We start from the raw sequence: 18,786 nt of genomic DNA on the forward strand, positions 1-18,786 counted from the left end.
CCCTCAACCCCGCTGGGGGCGTTGCCCCTAGACCCCCAGTTTATTTTGAGCTACAGAAGACCATGGGAAGTGTTGTGGTTATCCGTACTGTGAGAAAGAAGCCTACAACTAAGCATAGGCGGGGAAGCCATAAGCCGTAGAGGGAGACGGATTTGGAGGTTGCGAACAAACAAAGTTTGAGGGAAGGCATTGCAGGTCCGCGCAGTTGTATGACACCGGGGAGTTATTCAGTTTAGTTTTTAGCCTTTGGGGAGTGTGATGGAGGATTTGAGGTGTCTCCTAGCATTTGTGCCAATGGATTGTGGCCACCTCCAAGCATGACTGGTACGCTTTGAGGAACTCGGAGTATGTCTCGGCTGGACGTGAGGTTGCCTTGGTGGATGCATAGAGGGCTCGGGAGGAGCTGACCACCAGGTTGGAGGCAATAGTTGCGTGAGACTTAGTTCAGCGTACCCAGGAGTTGGATGTCGGGAGAGCAGCACGGGTGGCTATCGAGGACAAATTGGCTAGGGAGATAGTATCAATTGAGTAGCAGTTGGTGGAAGCTGAGACTGAAAAACGTGTTTTGCAGACAAGTTTGGGTTAGGCACAGGAGGACTGTGATGGAAAAGGAAGCAATATTGGTGAAATCTGCACTTGAGCATTGGATGGTAGCAGAAAAGGGTTTTCAGGCGAGGACGCAACAAGTGTATAAGATCCGAGCCCGACTGGCGTCAGTAGTTCCTGCCGTTCATCTCTATTTTGTATTAAGTCGTCGGAGTCGACTTCTTTTCTTGGGGGGGATGATGTTGCCGGGAATAATCATTATGTTATGTTGTCATATTATGTTTATGTTGTCGTCGGTAATATTGAGTTACGGCGGTCAGTTAGTTAGCCGACGGGTAGGTAGTTGGAGTCACGACAGTTGTGTCGCACCCCTTCGGGTATTATATATTGTGTACCTTTTCTTCGAAGTAGGATCATGTTAGTCGTGTCAGATGTAATGTTATAAGCACTTATTGTACATGGACTGTGGAATTAATATAGAGGCTGGTTATTTAATATATTTACATTATGTTCTGTGCATTTATGTTCTGCATTTAACCGTTTACCCGAGAGGGCAAACATATTCCCCCTAAATCATATCCTCTACACACAATATTATTAAGTGGGGGCTTATTTTATAAAATATCATTGCTAATTGGGGGACTTGATTAAACTAAGACAATTAGAATAAGTACATTGGTTGAATAGTAAATTTGATAAGAGTTATGGTAGAATAGAATGACCAATTCTATGAGTGATGCTTAGAACCATCTCATTATATGAAAATATTATAGGATGGTTAATTAATATTCAAGGATTCTTCTCCTCGTGTAAATTTATAGAGAATTGACTAAGACCTTTCTCTTGCTAAGGTCCATTAGATAGGGGTGCCCTATTTCCCCTCTATACTTGTGATTAATTTTTAATCCTTGCACTATATTCTTCAATCACAAAGATTGGACCTATTACTAGTAAATTGATAAACATTTATTTTTTTAAATGAAATTGCTCTCTTCCCTACATTTGATGAAAGCAATATTGAAAATCTATTGAATAGGATTAAGATATAATATTTGTCCCCTAATTATAACACCTCTTCCAAAAAATGTATAACGGTTAGCTGGAATGCCTACTCTATTGATTGGTTCCTAAAATTAGGGTGGAATTGAAAAGAGCCTACCAAAATTGTAAAATATTTAGGCATACAATTTATCATTAAAACTTCTCTCAAAGATAGAGTTTCTCATAATAATAAATAGAATAATACTAGGGGATGGCCCCGCAACACAAAAATAATGTTGCAAGTGGTATTAATACAATGGTCTTGGTTCGACTCTCAGCATATTGGTATGTTGGACTGAACTTTGTTTCCTCATCTCGTGTGCTTGCAGACACTTTGACTTGTTGGAGATTGTTGGATTTTGTTGATAGCATGAGCTTGTATGGTTATCATTGATGTCAAACCTGGTTATCCAGATGGATGTTGGTCTCGATATGCTTTTTTGGACCTTGGTTATCTGAATGGATGTTGGTTGTGTCATCTTGTATTTAGGGTGGTTTGGAATGCTTTTGGTGCCCTTCAAATATGTTGCTAATTGCATTGCAATTTAGTGGATAATATTCTTTTGGCCCAGATATGTATTTGAAGTTGTGTTGAGATGTTAATTTGGGTCTCACCCTGGTGTGTGGAGATCCGCATGGACTATTTTTGTATTGCAAGTGATTATGTGGTCCTTTGGTTGATTATATCTACATGTTATGCATTGTAATGCCCTTTGGAGTATGTGTTAGCATGTGCAAATTTTTGGATCATTCATGAATTGATGTATTGTGATATATTTTGGTTCCCTCTTTCTCTTGGAGTGGACCAATTTAAAATTATTTTAGGTCTAGGTGGCTTATTTTGTGTATATTGCTTATTCTATTTTGGTCAACCCTCAATTGTTTTCAATGTTGTATCTCATATTTAAGATGTGTGAGAAGTGTATGAGAATGATTTGCAAGCATATTTGAGTTTCTGGTGATGCGGAATTTAGTTTGATAAGAGCTTTGAAGGTGATATATTTTACAAGACAATGTATTGTGAAAGTGAAGATTATCAAAGATGCTTGCCATGATGATGGTTGCTTGATTTAGTTGTTCAAGGATAGTTTTATGATTAAGAGAATCCTTAATTTTAATTCAGCTATTTCATTTGTTGTTGATTGATAGTCAGTCCTTTGACAGTAGTTTGTATCTTGTCATGAAGAAGTGTTCTTTAGTTGTGTAGGTCCTCTTTGTATCTTTCCTAAGCTTGTGCACCTTATTTATACAAGTACTTTAGGTGTTGGTGCTCCTTGGTTGCATGCCTCAAACATTGTAAACATTGTTATTCATATTGTGAGCTAGATTCTCACCATGGTTTTTCCCTGTTTGGATTTTCCACGTAAATCTAGTGTTTATGTGTTGATGCTTGATGCTTATGTGCTGATGGTTAATATGATTGTTAAATAAGTTGATTAATAATTATTTTTTAAGTTTCGATTTGATTCTCCCCCCTCTTAGTCTTGTTGGGTGTTCAACAACTGGTATCAGAGCAAGGTTCCTCTTTGGAAAGCTTAACTGCTGAGGTACATCTAGAGATGGTGCAAGACCTTCATGTTAAAGAATAAATGTTTGATGGAACACACTTTAATTATTAGATGGAAATAATGAAGTTTTACTTGGAAGCATTGCATAATGGAATTTGGGAGATTATTCAAACATGTTATCGACGCCCTCTGAATGGACCATCAACTCTAAATTAAATTAAGGCTCGGGAGGCAAATGCAAAAGCTACAAAAATTCTTATCAATTGTCTTAGTGATGAAGTATTTGGAAAGGTTAAAGGAATGAATTAAGCTAAGGGAATCTTGAATAAGTTGTGTTATGCATATTAAGGTGATCTGAATATTCAGCAAGCAATACTTTTGAACCTAAAGTAGAAATTTTAAGTTTTCAAAATGTCTGATGATGAAAGTGTTGAGAGCTACATACATAGAGTGAATGATAAAGTGAAATCTATTCGAGTTGTTGGTGGAGTGCTTGAAGAAAGTGATTCCATTAGAAAGATCTTGTTTACATTGACAAAATACTACAAAGCAAAGAAGTGTACTATTGAAGAATGTCATGATTTGAACAACTACACAATTGAACAACTTATTGGTACATTATCTACCTATGAAATTGGAGAGATGGAAGATATAAAATCCTATCGAAGAGAAGTTGCATTCAACATCTTAAGGATATTAGGAGATGAACCATAAACAAGTGAGAACCTAGATGAGGTTGAAGCAAACTTTGTAAGAAGACTAGAGATAGGAAATGGAAAGTACAAAGGTAAGTTTCCCTTGAAATGTTTTAATTATGGAAGGATTGGTCATTATGCTTCTAAATGTATATACAAAGATTATTGCAAAAAGTCTAATGATGATGAATTGAAAAGTAAATATAGAAGAAATGATTTTAAGAAAATAGCAAATGATAGAGATGAAGGTAAAAAGACTTGTTTTCTCTATGGAGACATTTATTTGAAGAAGAAGATCTGGAAAACTCAAATAAAGAATCTTTATTTTTGGCTATGGAGGATAATTATCAAGAAAGATCCAAAAAACTTGAAGAGAGGACTACATTGCATGCTAAAGTTGAGCCAAGATCAGGGATCATTGATTATGGATGCTTGACTCACATGATTGGAGACAAAGACAAGTTTATCACTCTAAGGAAGTATGATGGTGGATCAATGAAATATACAGAGAGGAAGTTGCACCGACTTGTGGAATAGGAAGTATCTCAATTGATGGTAAGCATAAAACTAATGGTGTTTATTATGTAGAAGGTTTGAGACATAGTTTGTTGAGAGTTAGTCAGATGTGCAATAGAGGTTATGAAGTTGTGTTTATAGAAAGTAGAGGTATGATCATAAAATGTAGAATTGGAAAATTGGTAGAAGAAGGAATCGGGACAAGTGGAAATGTTTATTATATAAAGGAAAAAAGTGGAAACATATGTTATCTAAGTCGGAGAAATAAATGTTGGTTATGACATAAGAGGATGGGACATGTTAACTTTGACAACATGATAAATATCAGTAACTTTAAGGTAGTAAGAGATTTACCAATGATCATCAAGCCTATTGACACTATGTGTAGGGAATGTTAGTTAGGGAAGCAAACAAGGAGACATTTCAAGAAGAAGGAGCATTCTACAACATATTCGTTGGAGATAATTCATAAAGACTTGTGTGGACCTACAAGGACAAGTGGAATTAATGGTGAAAGGGTTCAAATAAGAATAAATCACACAAAAATGCCTTATGAGTTCTGGTATGGAAGACCACCTATAGTGAAATATTTAAGAATATTTGGGAGTAAGGCTATATCAAAAGAGATGAGAATGGCCTCAGAAATTTTGATACCAGAGTTGATGAAGGAAAATTCTTGGGATATGCTATGAACAACAAGGCTTACTAGTGTTACAATAAAAGATTAAATAAGATAGTGGAGAGTACAAATGTGAAAGTATGCAAGGCATGGGATCAAAATGCCCCTGAACTTGTTTAAGAGATTGAATTTGAGATCATTATTTCTATTGTAGAAGAAAAGACAACTCCAGAAGGAAGAAATGAAGAGAAACAAAATGAAGCAAAAGATGAAGACAAAGAAGAGCCAAAGAAAACAATCAAAACCCCAAAATATGTGTAGAGGAATCATTTAGAAGATCAAATAATCAGAGGGAAGAATAAAGAAGTTCAAATAAGAAGTGTTACAGAGTTAATTGAGCAAACTAATTGTTATTTTCTTTCACTCATTGAACCTAAATCATATGAAGAAGAAAGCAAAGAAGAAAGTTGGGTTAAAGAAATGGAAGAAGAACTAAATTAAATACAAAAGAATTAGACTTGGGAGTTAACTTACCTAGATCGGTAGATAAAAATGTGATAGGATCTAAGCAGGTGTTCCAAAACAAACTAAATGAATAAGGACAAGTCACAAGAAACAAGGAAATTTTGGTATATAAAGGCTACTCTCAAGTAGGAGGTATTGATTTTGAAGAAACTTTTGCCCCAGTTGCTAGGATGGAAGCTATTAAATTTTTCTTTCATTTTCCGCCTACAAGAACTTTAGAATATATCAAATGGATGTTAAGTCAATATTTTTGAATTGAGAATTGGGATACAAAGTATAAATTGAACAACTAGATGGTGTTAGACTGTGAGATGATCCAAACATGATTTGTAGATTAAAGAAGACATTATATGGACTCAAATAGGCACTTACAACATGGTATGCAAGAATGGATGTATATTTATTACAAAAAAAATTCAAAAAAGATACCGTAGACAACAATCTCTATTTCAAGGTTTATTGTTTTTTTTTGTTAGGTAAAAGGCCATAGCCATAGTATTTTATTAAATATAAAACTAAGTACATCTTCATTCAGTGTGGGCACCGGTAGGAAAGAACGAAGTCAAGAAAACCTCTGGTCTTGCGCGGGACCCATAGGGTCCAGAAATTTAGAAGTACAAGATGATCACAAAGCCAAACCTTACGACTAATTTCCCTCAGTATACAAATGGCCTGATACAATTAAGCCTTACAAATCATAATATCCAAATCCCAAGATTAAACCTAGAATACAGTAATCCCATTTGTATGAACCAAATTTGTTGTCATCGGGTTCTCTTCTATGTTGCTTAACCGCACCTACATCAAACAAACATTCTCAACCACATTATTAGTATAGTTCATCTTCATATAATTCAATCATCAGTAATCTATCTTAAATAAATTTCACAATGCGGATAGCAGATCCTCATAAAAAACAATCCGTGAGTCTGTCTCCAGTCCAAAAAAACTTTCAAAAATCATTATCTACTGTAGATTAACTAACCATCCATTGTAAAAAGCTGAGACATTTTTAACTAATTGTTCTTGCTAATTCATCAAAGATAGATAATTAAAATTAATTATCAGAGATAAACAATCTAAGAGGGCCAGAAAATCAATCCAACCAGTCCTAGAAGATGCTATAACCATAAACCCAAAAGCAAACATCATAGAGGCCTCAAAAAGCTCCTCATATTGGATATCTATGTCTATGACTAGGATTGTTCCCTTACTAGGTGCAACAGAGACTCCTTTGCCTACATTTAGTCAGGAAACAATCTACTCCTAGCCATAGATATCCAAGTATTACAAAAGATTCATATCTAACACAACATAGAGTTCCTTCATTATCTAATATTGACTCAAAGTAAATAAACTTAAACCCAACATCATGTATATGTCTAAATATATTTATCGGTATGACTAATATAATCAATTCGAGCCATAGAAATTACTTGTTAGACTGCAATATAACCCATTAGTCGAATATACCAAATACTAAGAAATGGAGACCAAAGCCATAATATACTCAAATAGTCACAACCATGAAATTAACTGGCTACTAAACAATTTCAAGGTTTATTGTTGTTGTTTATGTTGATGATATTATCTTTGGAGGAAGTGATTGTTTGTGTAAATAATTTCCAAAAGAGATATAGAAAAAAATAGCGATGTCTATGTTTCGAGAGATGTCATTTTTTCTTGGTCTTCAAGTTACTCAATTGGATGATGAAATCTTTATTTCTTAAGCTAAGTATGTTAAAGATATGTTAAAGAAGTTTGATATTGAGAATTGTAAACCTGTTACAACCCCTTTAGCTGTTGGATGCAAGTTAGGCAAAGATGATTCATCTCTGAATATTGATCAAAAGAAGTATAGATCTATGATTGGAGGACTGTTATATCCTACCAGTTCTAGACCAGATATTATGCAAGTTGTATGTTTGGTTGCAATATTCAAGCTAATTTTAAGCAAACTTTTGATCAAGCAGTGAAGAGGATTTTTAGATATTTGAAAGGAACTCAAGATTTTGGCTTATGGCACAAGAAAAATGGAGATTTCATGTTGAAGGCATATACATATGGTGATTGGGTTGGAACTGTTGATGACAGGAAAATTACTAGTGGTGGTGCATTCTTTTTGAGAGATAGATTGGTTTCATGGATAAGTAAGAAACAAGAATTGATATCATTATCCACTGTTGATATATTGTTGCAACATCTTGTTGTATTCAAGTTTTGTGGATGAAGTAGTCTCTTAAGGATATCAGAGTAGCGTATGATGAAGTTATTACTATCATATGTGATAATACTAGTGCTATAAACATTTCAAAGAATCTAGTTATGCAATCAAGAATTAAACATATTCTAATTCATTATTAGTTTTTAAGAGAGAAGGTTGTAGAGAAAGAAGTCAGATTGGAATGTATTTCTACATTAGAGCAAATAGTAGACATTTTTATTAAGGCTTTGGTGAAGGATACTTTTGAGTATCTCAGTTAGAAGTTAGGGGTTATTGCCCCTTTGTTTTCTAATTAGATGTCTTTTTCATTGGTGCATCTTTCCAGGGGGAGACTTAGCGCTTATCCTTGTATCCTGGATTGATGTTGTTGTTGCTCTTAGGGAGATCAGTGGTGTGAGTTGGTCAATATGGTTTTAGCCTCCTTTCTCATTATTGTCAAAGGCGGAGAGAAAGTTGTTGTGAGATTTGGAGAGAGGGTTGTTGTGAGATTATTTTTGGGGAGAGATGGTTTTACATTGTTTTTGTTGTTTCGGTGTTGCCATCAATAACAAAGAGGGAGATTGTTGGAGATTGTTATAGTTTGTTGATAGCATGAGCTTGTATGATTATCATTGATGTCAAACCTAGTTATTTGAATGGATGTTGATCTAGATATGCTTTGTTGGACCTTAGTTATCTAATGAATGTTAATCTAGATATTATTTTGGTGTTGGTTGTGTCATCCTATATTCAAGGTGATCCAAAATGCTTTTGGTGACTCTAGATATGTTGCTAATTGCATTACAGTTTACTAGACCATAATATTTTGGTCTAAATATGTGTTGGGAGATGTATTGAAATGTTAATTTGGGTCTCATCTTAGCATGCGGAGATTCGTATGGAATATTTTGCATTGGAAGTGGTTATATGGCCAACTTGTTGACTATATCTACATGTTATGCTTTGTAACACCCTTTGTAGTATATGTAATGCCCCGCCAGGAACCCTAAAGGAAAACAACACAACTAGGAAACTAAAGAGTGAAATATTTTTTTTTAAAGATTAAGTGCATTAACTATAACCATTGCACGTCTAATAACACAACGGAAGACTAAAACATGATTTTCTAAGGGTTACCAACGAAGATTAATCGTAGATTATATTAACACCATGGTTAATCCAATTGTCCATTTAATTAGGTAAATTAAATGCTTATGATTAAAACTACACATACATCTAAATTCCAAAATGAAAGAATCAAAGTATTCCATGCATTCAATTCATCCATAAATCATTTATACATAAGATCAAAGCAACTGAATTGACATACATTCCACTAACATAATATTACAATATCCATAAATACATGGCTTCCAAAAATACCACAGAATCCAAAAGTTACAATATCAAGGTTACATAAAAGTCTGATACAATGACCACAAGGTCTCAACTGAACAATGATCATGAACAAGAGCTGGTACATGAACCACAAACCAAGAAACACCAGCGAAGCCTTTCCTCGCCTGAAGATACAATCCTGAACATTCGATGGGAAGTGGCACTGCCACCCGACCATGTGATCCCGAAATGGAACCACCCCACCGTGCTAGGAGATAGTAGAAAGCCCTCAAGCAAGCAAAGTAAGACAAGTACAAAAGAACTACAAGACTCTGCAAACAACCATGTGACTCAACTCACAAAACACTAGTGACTCTAAGGAGAGAGGGTCATCGCATAGCTTGATGGTTACCATGGTAGGCCTCCTAGGTCCTGGCTCTCTATCCTGGTAACCTCTCCCGGCTTCCGACTCCAACTAAGTCTCATGCGGACCCTACCAATCCTTTCATGAAGACAAGGTGGTAAGTTTGCCATTCCAGGCCTTCTCGTAACATTATGAGCCCTGTACAAGCACTACACCTATGCATGAGGTACATTATCTTAATTAATATTTATTCTACCCACCCCCTAATCAATTATTAGGTTATCACTTTTTAACTGACTTTTGACGGGTTATCCTGTCATCCACTTCGGGCACGGCCCCCGCTCAAAAGCCACTCTCTCTCATAGGACACTAACAGGAAAGGTCTCTCTACGAGAACTCTATGGTGAAACAGACAGCCATAACTAATCCTGACAAACCATAGGTGAAGGATACGCAATCACTAACCCAAGATTGACCATTTGGACAAAAACACACAATGGCTCACATCAATAAGGCTATACAACAACACCTGACCAAGGAGATATAACAACATAGGACACAGTGACAACTCAACCAGAATTGCAATAAAATTAAGCTTGACTGAAAACACCATTTACACAAGATCCTAATACAGGCAATCTTTTCTTAAAACAACCAAAAGCATAAATAACTTGCAATTAAAGATTTTCCAGAAAATAAGAAAATACAACTATATTAATACAAAGAAATCAATTTTGTCATTTGTCCAATAAGGTTAAATCAATCACATAAAAATTAACCCCCAAATTATATGTTCATGATTACTTTACAAATAAACCCGATTAGATTATATCAATAACCTAAATTAAATTCCAAATTAAAAATTATATATAATAATATAATATAACTACATAAATATATATATTCTACGAGTATAATATTATATAGTTATATCACATTAAATATATAATAAAAGAAAGATTTAATTTTGAAATATCTTTCATTTCCAAAATAACATAATTAAAACCACATAAAATACTATAGACATATATATATATATATTATTATTATTGTTATTTTTTTTTTTAATTTAATTTTTTATTTTATTTATTTATTTTTAATTAATTAATTTTTTTATTTTATTTTTTCATTTTTTAATTATTTTTTACAATAATCTAAAACAAGTAAATTCTATTTTCACCCAAAATATATTTCCAATCAAATTTATTTACAAGAAAATTAATTAATACATAATTTCTCCAAAATAATATAATAAAATAATTTCCCTTAACTTTTAATAATACAATAAATTTAATTAATAATTAAATTTATTTCTATAATAACTAATAATATCACAGAGATACACAAATATTAAAAAAGACTGTCATAGCCAAATATTGAAACAAAAATCAAACAAGAGGGAATGATTTCTCTGGTAAATCCCATTCCTCCCAAATCTTGCAATTTCCATGCACAATAAAAATCTTGGCAAAATTTGCCATAATAACTTTTCCCAATTTTCTCAAAATTTAATCTACAAACACCCAGGTAATAACTTCTTTCCACAAACTAGAAATTAACTTCAGGAATGGACTTTAGCCAAGAATAAGAAATAATTAGACAGGATTTTAGATTTGACAAACATCTTAACACACACATCATTCAGAAAGATAGAAGAAATAGAAATATTTTCTTTAAAACAAACAATCAAAAGAAGCCACCCAACCTGGTATAGCTTTCCTGGAAGAAATTTGTAAAAAAGAACCAATCCTTCAACAAGCTTCCAAATAAATTTCTCTTCACCTAAATCCCTGACCTATTTCCTGTCTCCCCCTAAAATAAAGACCTATTCCCCTTTTAAACTAAAATTCTAGGTTGAATACCTTTTTCCCAAAAACCTAAATTTAGTAATAAAAGCAATTTTATTTTCTTTCCTAATTTTCTAACAAAAGATAAGTTAAAATGCAATAAATAACATCATTATTCTTTCTTTCTTTTCTTTTCTCATGCAACTCTAATTAATTTTCTAAATAAAGAAATTAAAGCAATGCTATAATTTTAATGAATTCTTTTATTCATTTATTTATTCTTTTATTCTTTTATTTATTTAAAATTCTAGGAAACAATAAATGTAATTAATCTAATTTATTTTTCCACTAAATTTAAATAAAATATATTTCTAACATCATGCAACTTGTAACTTAATTTAACAATTTCTTTTAATTAACTAAATTTATAATCTCAATGCATAAAATACACAATTCCCAAGAATACCAACTGTGAGATAAATCCATAAATTTAATTAATTTATTAAAACCACTAAACACACAACTGAACAAACCTCAAGCAAATACTCATAAAAGATCAAACGACAAAATACGAAGGCCGAACAAACTGACAGGACGACCAACTGACGACACTCACACGAGTGTAACTAAATAAAATAGGGTCAACTACTATCTCCTCCACTTCCATCGGAAAATATAAGGCACACTTAGACCTGTGAATCCAAGTGGAGATGATACCTTGTACCTACCCGGTACTTGTACCTGCAATATCCTGCATCACCGAACCACACATGCATATATACAATAGAAAAAACATGGCATACACACCGATGAAGGAGAATCGTGACGTTCCTTGTCTCACCGAAATGAGTGAAGGAAAATTGTCCCCTTGCATCCAATACACTCGCAGACATGCAACATATAATTTCACATTGCATAGATAAAGTAAAGGGTCAGTATATAGCAATAATCCATAAAATGCCATAAATCACAAGTACTGAAATACTGCAAATAAATTATGCATCTCATATCCAGATAAAACATGAAATAATGTCATATAAGTCTGAATAACACATCATGGTAATGTATCCACTCAAAGTAAACAATAATAAAATATGAGTCTAATAAGTTCAAACGAGTAAGGGTACTACACGGAGATCCGTATGAAATATTTTGCATTGGAAGTGGTTATATGGCCAACTTGTTGATTATATCTACATGTTATGCTTTGTAATACCCTTTGTAGTATATGTTAGCATGTGCAAATTATTGGATCATTTGTGGATTGATGTATTGTGATATGTTTTCGTTCCCACTTTTTCCTGGAGTGGATTGATCTAAGTATTTTAGGTCCGATTGGCTTATTTTGTGTAATATTGCTTATTTTGTTTTGGCCGATCCTTAATCAGGTTTTCCATGTTATATCTCATATTTAAGATGTGTGGATGGATGAATTGTGTGTGAATGATAATTATGTGACAAGTGTATGTGAATGATTTGCAAGAAGATTTGAGTTTGTGGTGATGTGAAAGTCAATTTGAGAAGAGCTTTAAAGGTGATATATTCTGGAAGACAATGTATTGTGACAACGAAGATTATCAGAGATTTTTGCTATGATTTTGGTTGCTTGATTTAGTTGTTTAAGAATAATTTCATGATCGGGAGAATCCTTCTCAATTTCAATTCAACTATTTCATCCATTATTGATTGATAGTGAGTCCTTCGGTAATAGTTTGTATCTTGTCTCGAAGAAGTGTTCTTCATCTATGCAAGTATTGTTTGTATCTTTCCTAAGGTTGTGTGTCTTAGTTTTGCAAGTACTTCAAGTGTTGTTGCTCCTTGGTTGCATGCCTAAAATATTGTAAACATTTTATTCATAATGTGAGTTAGATTCTCACCATGGTTTTTCCCTATTTAAGTTTTCCACATAAACCTGGTTTTCATGTGTTGATGCTTGATTCTTATGTGTTGATCGTTAATGTGATATTGTTAAATAAGTTGATTAATATTTTTTTTAAAAGTTATGGATTGATTCAAACCCCTGTAAGTCTTTGTGGGTGTTCCACATGACCAAGGTTCAACGAAAGAGGTGCATGACTCCACATAAATGGAAGAGCAAGCTTGTGTTGGTGTTCATGCCACGATGGCTCAAATTCGTTGAAGAAGGAAGCAAAATACCCCAATCAAGAGAGAGATACAATTTTCTAGTACTGGCTAGTTGTGCAAGGGAGGAATAAGGAAGTTGATACCAACGATGGAGTGATAAGGTGTCCATGGTATTGTTAGACGCTTGGCCTAATAATGCAACAATAGATTGTTAAGGGGTGATAAGGAGATTATTAGGAGTGATAAGGAGGGGTCCAAGAATAGAGGAAGGCAGATTGGAAAAGTAGTGAAACAAGAGTGATAAGGGATGGATAGATAAGGGAGACTCGATGCAATGGAGGGATAATCAAATATGGAGAGAGAAGAATTGTATGAGCTTGGAGAAATAAGGAGAACAAAGTGATAAGGAGAATAGTAATAATGAGTATGGAGAAAAATAAGGAATTAACAAAAAAAGACAAATCAAGGAGGTGTTAATGCCTCAGCAAGTAAAAAAATCACCATGGAGATGGGGTCCCCCAATGTTACCCCACTGGTTCATAGCTCTAGTCAAAAATGATTATCAACCAAAAAAGATAAAAATAAAATAATACTTAAGGGTAGGGACATTTATTAATTTATCTTATTGTTAAAGCTTAGGTACATCAAAAAGTCTTATCATCTTTCATTTGTATATTATTCTTTTGCTTGGTTATTTGGGGGGTAAAAGTACAAAGTTGTGTCACACTTTGGGTCAACCTATCAACACAAGTGAATTTAAGTATTTCTAACTAAAAAATAATTTTGGTCAACCATATGGTGTAAGCTAGATTCATTTTTCTAAAATATATATCTTTAAATATTTTGATTTGTTTTTATATTTCTATTTTATTTTTATTGAAAGCAGGTCAACAATATTAGAATATAAGGTTGATTATCTTATCAAGGAAAAATAGTAAAATTTAAGTAGAGAAAAGAATCAATATCAAGACAATATTTTTCTTTTCTATTTCGATAAATAATTAAGATAAAAGGTTATACCAAGTGGAAAGAATTATATTTTAATACATGCAAATTTTCAAATTTATTTAAATATATATCTATTTATAAAAATAGTGAATAATATATCCTTGCACTGAAGTTTCAATCTATTAACACACAAAAAATTGAATAAAAAATGATGAAATTTACCATATAAAAGAGTGATGCTTCATGCAACCTCAATTTCAACATTTTATTAACAACTAAACTTTTGTGTTTATTTTATAAAAAATAAGTTCAAATAGTTATTTTTTTGTTATATTACAAACATAAAATACACTAAAAACATAAATTTTATTGGAATACATCATTTAAAAATTCAAAACATATTTGTCACTTTTTATTGACTCAATTTAAAAAGTTGAATCAACATTGGTCATTTTCTTTACAAAAGTGTGACACAACTTTGTATGTGCAATTTGGGGGCACTATGATTGACAAAATTTAGAGAATGGTTAGAAAATTTCCATGATTTGATGGAAATGGAAGTAAGAAGATACTACATTAAATTGTAGATAGTGTTGTCTTTCCATGAATTTGGGGGGTTTGGGTTTCAAAGACTTCAAAATGTGAGGGTTTACTTTGTCTATAAAGTAGATCCTTCAAGCTCTTGAGGGTTTAGCTCCTGGGAAGTAACATCCTCTTGGCTACTTCACCCTTATGAAATTATATTTTCTTTAATATACCTGTTAGTTCATCTACAGTATATGGATGATTTGGAAGTTGCATAATACTTGATTGGTGGGCATGATGATTTTTAAGGGTTCTTTTGTAAGTGATATTTTTGTCAATGGTAACTTGATCTTGTGGAATGATGTCCAAATAATTTTTTAGATTGTTAATAAACATTTGAAAGCATTCTTTCATCCAAATAAGAAAGTGCTTCTATATTTAATTGTGCTCGAAGCTAATCATGAAGTTTGATCCAAAATATTGATGCCAAAAACTTCTATACAACTAAATCCATAAGTAATATCTTATTTACTATTATATAAATTTTTGAAACATTGTGCCTCTTCTACTCTATACTTAAATTTTTTTTATATGATGTCAAATTCTATTTTAGCTTCAATACATAGCATGCCCCTTCTTAAGATGTTAACATCACCCTATGTTGATGTCTTAAGAAAAAGATAGAAACAAGGATACACACATTCATCAACAAGGAGATATCCTTTCTAGGAAACAATATAAATAACTCCAAGCTAAATAGGCATAACTCTTATGAGCAAGGAAAAGATAGTTGTAAAAGAGAGATCTTGCAACAAGTGTAAAGGGATCCTTTTGAGGGATGCAAGGAGGAAGAGATCTTTACATAAAGATACCTACCTCCAAAAATATAAGTGATCTTTATTAAGGATAACTTCTTTGGAAGGATAAGGGGACTAAGAATACACACTTTCCCAGATGCTAGGAAAAAGTGGATGCTTAGTAAGAGATTGCACACATTCACTAAGGAGAGATTGCTCATAAGAAGACATACCATCTCAAACAAATAACAAGTCCAACCAAGGGACATATATGTACTAGCATGGAGGACCACTTTATGTAAGAAAATATCTCAAGTTATGAAAAATGCAACTCAGGAAAGGCAATGTTTGGAAGGGAAAAAAGAGAGGATTGAAATGCTATTCTTGTCCCCAAGGAAAGGAGACAAGGAGAAAAGACTATTACGTTGTTGTCTGAGAATGATTGTAATTGAATTTATATCATAATGAATGAACAAGAGCCCTCAATAGGTGGTGCACCACCAATATCACATAGTGAGGAGAAATATAATAGGGCGAAGCGGGTGTTAGAGTACCACCTTCAAATTTGGATTAAGAAAAAACTTGAGATTTAATGTGATATGGATAAGAGCTCTATCACATAAATCTTGAAGAAATTCCTTCAAATCTTTGTAATTACCAATAGAATGAGAATACATATGATAAAAGAGGCAATGCACAATACCATCTTTGTTCTTATAATTATTGATATATCTCACAAAAGGAAATATTACATTTTTTATCATATTTTAATCTCCAAAATATCCTTGTGGCTAGTTTTTCTTTATTGTCAATATGGAATGGTCTTGTATCTTGAGATGTAGGGAAAGGTATACTAGTGGAGGAAGAAGTATTTTTTTCTTATGTTAAAAGTATTCACAAGGAGGAGGAGGATTTTTTGATGTAGGAGGATTTTTGAATGGACAGAAGTTTCTCGTTTTGGCAAAATACTCATTAAGCATTTGAAACTTAAGGAGATCATCTATAGATGTTTGAGATGATGAATTTGGGTATCCTAGACCTTCTCTAGTGCATTGTGAGGGAGGGTCTATAGGGACCTTGATTCCTTGTTCTTATTTTCCAAGTCCTTGTCCATTATAGCCTTCTTTTGAAAAAATATCATAACCAATATCATAAGATGTTTTTAATTGTAAAGGAGAGGGGCTTTAATTATGAATTTATTTAAAATTTATTGTGTAAGGACAATTTCAAGGACCAAAAGGATGAATAGATGAATAAGGGACATCCTTTATAGGTAAACTCTCATTTTCATCATTATCCATATCCACTTTGTTAGGTTGGAAAGGAGAATACTCATTATGTAAGGCTTCATCTTTGCTCAATGTTATATTAGGAGATAGGTAATGAATAAAATGGATCTAACATCATATTGCCTCAAAGTATGTTGATAATTAAGATATTCTCTAGGAGAATAAGGAGGATATAGAGTGATTGATGTACCAACAAGTTTACTTTTTCCCCCTTGCACTAAAGTATCTTGAGAAGAGGATGGCTCATTGTTACTCTTCAATTTGCCTCTTTGTTGGAGATTTCGTTGATAGGAGTATTGATTCTTTCCTCATTAATAAAAGATACCTTAGGAGAGGTACAAAAAATCATCAATGCTTTTCATCTATAAAGGGAAGGTGATTGAAATGAAAGGTAGGTATTGTATCATTAGAAAAGTTAGCCACAATATTATCTTCTTGTACCAAATGATCTTTGTGGGTGGGACCAATTCTGAGAGAGGGTAAATCATGGTTATGGATGAAAGGAAAACATGAACTATCATCATATGCATAAAAATAAATATTATGGAGATCTTGAATTAAATTTGAAATTGAATTAGCAAAGCAAGATAACACTCCATTTAACAAATCTAATTATGATATACAATAACCAAAGCAATGTTCACTTACTGTATGCAATGAAAATATAAAAAAACAAATTTGAAAACACCAAATTAGAAATATGCAAAATGTAAGAAGTGTCGAGTTCATCAAATTGTATTGGATGAAAAATTAGGTTTTCACAAATTAAGCATTGTAAACTATGAAATGATCCAACTTTCCAAAAAAAACATTAAAGGAAGGGAGAACTCAATTAATTCAAATTAAGAGGATTGAATGCAGATCGAGTTCTTTTTCCTTTATTTATTTGAATGTATTTTAATTTACTAGATCTAAAGTGAATGATAGATAATTTACATAAAATAGCAGGAATAACAAGTTATAGCCACAAAATGTAGACACAAAGCCAAGTCTAAGTAGAAGAAATAGAGAAGCACATGTGACAACAAGTTCTACCCGAAAGTGCAAGGTCGTGTGACAATTAGTGACCTGGTCGCTGATGCCAAATGTAGACAAACAAGAATCTTTTAGAATTAGCAGGTCACTCAAAATTTATTTTGAGAATATTGTCAAAAATTCTTGGGATCATGTGGCAATTAGAAACTTGGTCCTTTGATTTTTGCCTCTGTAAAAGTCAGAATTGATCATCGTCTTCTCTATTAGAATCTCAATTTGTGGCTCCTAGATTTGTTGCCTACACATAAAAAGAAGGGGAATAGTATTGTTGATAGGGGTTTACATTAGGTCAAACCCTAGGTTTGTAATTAACTTTAATTGAATTGAGATTGAAATAAAAATGCTAAAGTAAATGTTGAATGATATACCTCATATATTCTTCAATTGATAATGGATGATGATGCAATGCTCTTTATATGTGATCATAAGTGTCAATGCAATAACATGATTTGGCATAACATGAACATGAACGAATTAATTAAACACACATGCTTGAATGAATATTGATGTAGATTTGTTGCTCCATGATACTTGATAGATACAATGTGATGAAGTTTTATCTTGAATGCTTGAGAATGTTTGATGAAAAAATGTGCTAGGAATGCTTAGAGTCTTAGATGAAAATGAATAGAAAGAATTCTCTTTGTAGACGTATAAATCTGACCACTTTCCTAAATGAATATTTAATATTCATTTTAACCTCATTCCTCCATTTAATTAAATTCTTCACATTCATCTATTTAATTAATTGAATTACTCAATTTATTTAATTAAGTTCACCTAAACCTTTTCTAGCCTTTAATTAAATAAATCACTTTATTTAATTAATTCCCCTTTCTCCCTTTTTAATTAAATTTATCCTTGCAAGTAAATAAATCTTATTTATTTATTTAAATCCCCCACTTGTATTTATGCAAGTTGCTTCTATTTAGTTGAAATAAAGTAATTTATTTTAATTAAAATCC

This window comes from Cryptomeria japonica, chromosome 9, assembly GCF_030272615.1.
Source record: "Cryptomeria japonica chromosome 9, Sugi_1.0, whole genome shotgun sequence".
Classification (NCBI taxonomy): domain Eukaryota; kingdom Viridiplantae; phylum Streptophyta; class Pinopsida; order Cupressales; family Cupressaceae; genus Cryptomeria; species Cryptomeria japonica.